Source organism: Triticum aestivum, chromosome 4A (genome assembly GCF_018294505.1).
Source record: "Triticum aestivum cultivar Chinese Spring chromosome 4A, IWGSC CS RefSeq v2.1, whole genome shotgun sequence".
NCBI lineage: Eukaryota > Viridiplantae > Streptophyta > Magnoliopsida > Poales > Poaceae > Triticum > Triticum aestivum.
The window spans coordinates 648,449,441-648,455,181 of record NC_057803.1 but is presented as its reverse complement, the minus strand read 5'-3'; positions in this window follow the sequence as shown (position 1 = coordinate 648,455,181).

The window sequence follows — 5,741 nt, the reverse complement described above, 5'->3', positions numbered from 1 at the left end:
AATTGTTCCACCACGTCCAATACAGCAGCATGGGCTGTAAGGGGTCGCCCTAGCCTTAATGGGCCAGGGGCACCAGCCCCCCAAGGCCCATGCGCATGGGAGAGGGGAAACCCTAAAGGGAAGGGCCTCCACTTGACTTGGGAGGCACTCCTCCCCCCCTTGGCCGCCGCCCCCAACCCTAGATGGGATCTAGGGGGGCCGGCCCCCTTCTCTCCCCACCTATAAATAGTGGAGGGGTGGGAGGGCAGCCGCACTCAAGTTCTGGCGCAGCCCTCCCCCTCTCCCAAGTACTCCTCCTCTCCCGCGGTGCTTGGCGAAGCCCTGCAGGATTGCCACGCTCCTCCATCACCACCACGCCGTTGTGCTACTGCTGGATGGAGTCTTCCTCAACCTCTCCCTCTCTCATTGCTGGATCAAGGCACGAAAGACGTCACTGGGATGTACGTGTGTTGAACGCGGAGGTGCCGTCCGTTCGGCACTAGGATCTCCGGTGATTTGGATCACGACGAGTACGACTCCTTCAACCCCATTCTCTTGAACGCTTTCGCTTAGCGATCTACAAGGGTATGTAGATGCACTCTCCTTCCCCTCGTTGCTAGTCTCTCCATAGATAGATCTTGGTGACTCGTAGGAAAATTTTGAATTTCTGCTACGTTCCCCAACAGTGGCATTATGAGCTAGGTCTATGCGTAGATTCTTTGCACGAGTAGAACACAAAGTAGTTATGGGCGTTGATTTTGTTCAATATGCTTACCGTTACTAGTCCAATCTTGATTCGGCGGCATTGTGGGATGAAGCGGCCCGGACCAACCTTACACGTACACTTACGTGAGACAGGTTCCACCGACTGACATGCACTTGTGCATAAGGTGGCTAGCGGGTGACAGTCTCTCCCACTTTAGTCGGATCGGATTCGATGAAAAGGGTCCTTATGAAGGGTAAATAGCAATTGACATATCACGTTGTGGTTTTTTTGCGTAGGTAAGAAACATTCTTACTAGAAACCCATAGCAGCCACGTAAAATATGCAAACAACAATTAGAGGACGTCTAACTTGTTTTTGCGGGGTATGCTATGTGATGTGATATGGCCAAAAAGAATGTGATGAATGATATGTGATGTATGAGATTGATCATGTTCTTGTAATAGGAATCACGACTTGCATGTCGATGAGTATGACAACTGGCAGGAGCCATAGGAGTTGTCTTAATTTATTGTATGACTTGCGTGTCATTGAACAACGCCATGTAATTACTTTACTTTATTGCTAACCGGTAGCCATAGTAGTAGAAGTAATAGTTGGCGAGACAACTTCATGGAGACACGATGATGGAGATCATGATGTCATGCCGGTGACGATGATGATCATGGAGCCCCGAAGATGGAGATCAAAAGGAGCAAAATGATATTGGCCATATCATGTCACTTTTTGATTGCATGTGATGTTTATCATGTTTATGCATCTTATTTGCTTAGAACGACGGTAGTAAATAAGATGATCCCTCATTAAAATTTCAAGAAAGCGTTCCCCCTAACTGTGCACCGTTGCGAAAGTTCGTTGTTTCGAAGCACCACGTGATGATCGGGTGTGATAGATTCTAACGTTCACATACAACGGGTGTAAGCCAGATTTACACACGCGAAACACTTAGGTTAACTTGACGAGCCTAGCATGTACAGACATGGCCTCGAAACACAAGAGACCGAAAGGTCGAGCATGAGTCATATAGTAGATACGATCAATATGAAGATGTTCACCGATGATGACTACTCCGTCTCACGTGATGATCGGACACGACCTAGTTGACTCGGATCATGTAATCACTTAGATGACTAGAGGGATGTCTATCTCAGTGGGAGTTCATAAGATGAACTTAATTATCCTGAACATAGTCAAAAGATTCTTGCAAATTATGTCGTAGCTCGCGCTTTAGTTCTACTGTTTTAGATATGTTCCTAGAGAAAATTTAGTTGAAAGTTGATAGTAGCAATTATGCCGACTGGGTCCGTAAACTGAGGATTGTCCTCATTGCTTTGTAGAAGGCTTATGTCCTTAATGCACCGCTCGGTGTGCTGAACCTCGAACGTCGTCTGTGGATGTTGCGAACATTTGACATACACATTTTGATAACTACGTGATATTTCAGTTAAACGGTTTAGAGTTGAGGCACCAAAGACGATTTCGAAACGTCGCGAAACATATGAGATGTTTCGAGGGCTGAAATTGGGATTTCAGGCTCGTGCCCACTTCAGAGGTACAAGACCTCCGGCGATTTTCTTAGCCTGCAAACTAAGGGAGAAAAGCTCAATCGTTGAGCTTGTTCTCAGATTGTCTGAGTACAACAATTACTTGAATCGAGTGGGAGTTGATCTTCCAGATAAGATAGTGATGTTTCTCCAAAGTCATTGCCACCAAGCTACAAGAGCTTCGTGATGAACTATAACATATCAGGGATAGATATGTTGATCCTTGAAGTATTCGCGATGTTTGACACCGCGAAAGTAGAAGTCAAGTAGGAGCATCAATTGTTGATGGTTTGTAAAACCACTAGTTTCAAGAAGGGCAAGGGAAAGAAGGGATACTTCATGGAACGACAAAAACAGTTGCCGCTCTAGTGAAAACCCAAGGTTGAACCCAAACCCGAGACTAAGTGCTTCTGTAATGAGAGGAACGGACACTAAAGCAGAACCACCCTAGATATTTAGTAGATAAGAAGGCAGGCAAGGTAGACGGAAGTATATTGGATATACATTATGTTAATATGTACTTTATTAGTACTCCTAGTAGTACCAGGGTATTAAATACCGGTTCGGTTGCTAAGTGTTGGTAACTCGAAATAAAAGCTACGGAATAAACAGAGACTAGCTAAAGGTGAGATGACGATGTGTGTTGGAAGTGTTTCCAAGGTTGATGTGATCAAGCATCGCCTGCTCCGTCTACCATCGAGATTGGTGTTAAACCTAAATAATTGTTATTTGGTGTTTTGCATTGAGCATAGACATGATTGGATTATGTCTATCGCAATACGGTTATTCATTTAAGGAGAATAAAGGTTACTATATTTATTTGAATAATACCTTCAATGGTCTTGCACCTAAAGGAATGGTTTATTGAATCTTGATCGTAGTGATACACATTTTCATGCCAAAAGATATAAGATAGTAATGATAGTACCACTTACTTGTGGCACTGCCATGTAAGTCATATTGGTGTAAAACACATGAAGAAGCTCTATGTTGATAGATCTTTGGACTCACTCGTTTTTGAAAAGTTTGAGACATGCGAACCATGTCTATTGGTGTATACGCATGAAGAAACTCCATGCAGATGGATCGTTTGGACTCACTTGATTTTGAATCACTTGAGATATGCAAATCATACCACATGGGCAAGATGACTGAAGAGCCTCGTTTTCAGTAAGATGGAACAAGATAGCAACTTGTTGGAAGTAACACATTTTGATGTGTGCAGTGCAATGAGTGTTGAGGCACGCAGTGGATATCGTTATGTTCTTACTTCACGGATGATTTGAATAGATACTGAGTATATTTACTTGATGAAACACAAGTCTGAATTATTGAATGGTTCAAGTAATTTCAGAGTGAAGTTGAAGGTCATCGTGACAAGAGGATAAAATTTCTATGATATGATCATAGAGATGAGTATCTGAGTTACGAGCTTTGGCACGCAATTAAGACATTGTGGAAATTGTTTCACAATAAATACCGCCTGGAACACCATAGTGTGATGGTGTGTCCGAACATCATAGTTGCACCCTATTGGAAATATATGGTGCGTACCATGATGTCTCTTATCGAATTACCACTATCGTTCATGGGTTAGGCATTAGAGACAACCGCACTCACTTTAAATAGGGCACCACGTAATTCCGTTGAGACGACACCGTTTGAACTATGGTTTGGAGAAACCTAAGTTGTCATTTCTTGAAAGTTTGGGACTGCGACGCTTATATGAAAAGTTTCATCGCGATAAGCTCGAACCCAAAGCGGATAAATACATCTTCATAGGATACCCAAAATGGTAGGGTATACCTCCTATCTCAGATCCGAAAGCAATAGGGATTGTTTCTTGAATCGGGTCCTTTCTCGAGGAAAAGTTTGTCTCGAAAATTGAGTGGGAGGATGGTGGAGACTTGATATGGTTATTGAACCGTCACTATAGTTAGTGTGTAGCAGGGCACAGGAAGTTGTTCCTGTGGCACCTACACCAATTGAAGTAGAAGCTTATGATAGTGATCATGAAACTTCGGATCAAGTCACTACCGTACCTCGTAGGGTGACAAGGATGCGTACTACTTCATAGTGGTACAGTAATCCTGTCTTGAAGGTCATGTTGCTAGACAACAATGAACCTACAAGCTATGGAGAAGCAATGGTGGGCCCATATTCCAACAAATGGTTAGAAGCCATAAAATCCGAGAGAGGATCCATGTATGAGAACAAAGCATGGACTTTGGTGGTCTTGCCCGATGATCGGCAAGCCATTGAGATAAATGGGTCTTTAAGAAGAAAACGGACGTGGACGGTAATGTCACCGTCTATGAAGCTCGACTTGTGGCGAAGAGTTTTTCACAAGTTCAAGGAGTTGACTACGATGAGATTTTCTCATCCGCAGCGATGCTTAAGTCTGTTGGAATCATGTTAGCATAAGCTGCATTTATGAAATCTGGCAGATGGATGTCAAAACAAGTTTCCTTACCAGTTTATCGTGAGGAAAGGTTGTATGTGATACAACCAGAAGGTTTTGACAATACTGAAGAACGCTAACAAATATGCAAAACTCCAGCAATCCTTCTAAGGACTGGAGTAAGCATCTCGGAGTTGGAATGTACGCTTTGATGAGATGATCAAAGATTTTGGGTTTATACAAAGTTTATGAGAAACTTGTATTTCCAAAGAAGTGAGTGGGAGCGCTATAGAATTTCTGATGAGTATATGTTGTTGACATATTGTTGATCAAAAATGATGTAGAATTTCTGGAAAGCATATATGGTTATTTGAAAAGTGTTTTTCAATGGAAAACCTGGATTAAGCTACTTGAACATTGAGCATCAAGATCTATGAGGATAGATCAAAAACGCTAAATGGTACTTTCAAATGAGCACACACCTTGACATGATCTTGAATTCAAGATGGATCAGTCAAAGAAGGAGTTCTTGCCTGAGTTGTAAGGTATGAAGTTAAGAGTTAAAGCTCGACCACGACAGAAGAGAGAGAAAGGACGAAGGTCATCCCCTATGCTTCAGACGTAGGCTCTATAGTATGCTATGTTGTGTACCGCATCGGAAGTGTGCCTTGCCATGAGTCAGTCAAGGGGTACAAGAATGATCCAGGAATGGATCATTGGACAGCGGTCAAAATTGTCCTTGGAGTAAATAAGGACATGTTTCTCGATTATGGAGGTGATAAAGAGTTCGGCGTAAAGGGTTACGTCGATGCAAGCTTTAACACCTATCCGAGTGACTCTGAGTAGCAAACCGGATACGTATAGTGGAGCAACCATTTGGAATAGCTCCAAGTGGAGCGTGGAAGCAGCATTTACAATATGACCTAGAGATTTGCGAAATACATACGGATCTGAATGTTGCAGACCCGTTGACTAAAACCTCTCTCACAAGCAAAACATGATCAAACCCTAGAGCGCCAATAAAGAAAATAAAGACCACATATGCGCCAAGGAGCCCCCCCCCCCCGCGCGCCCACCAGCTCTACCGCCTTTG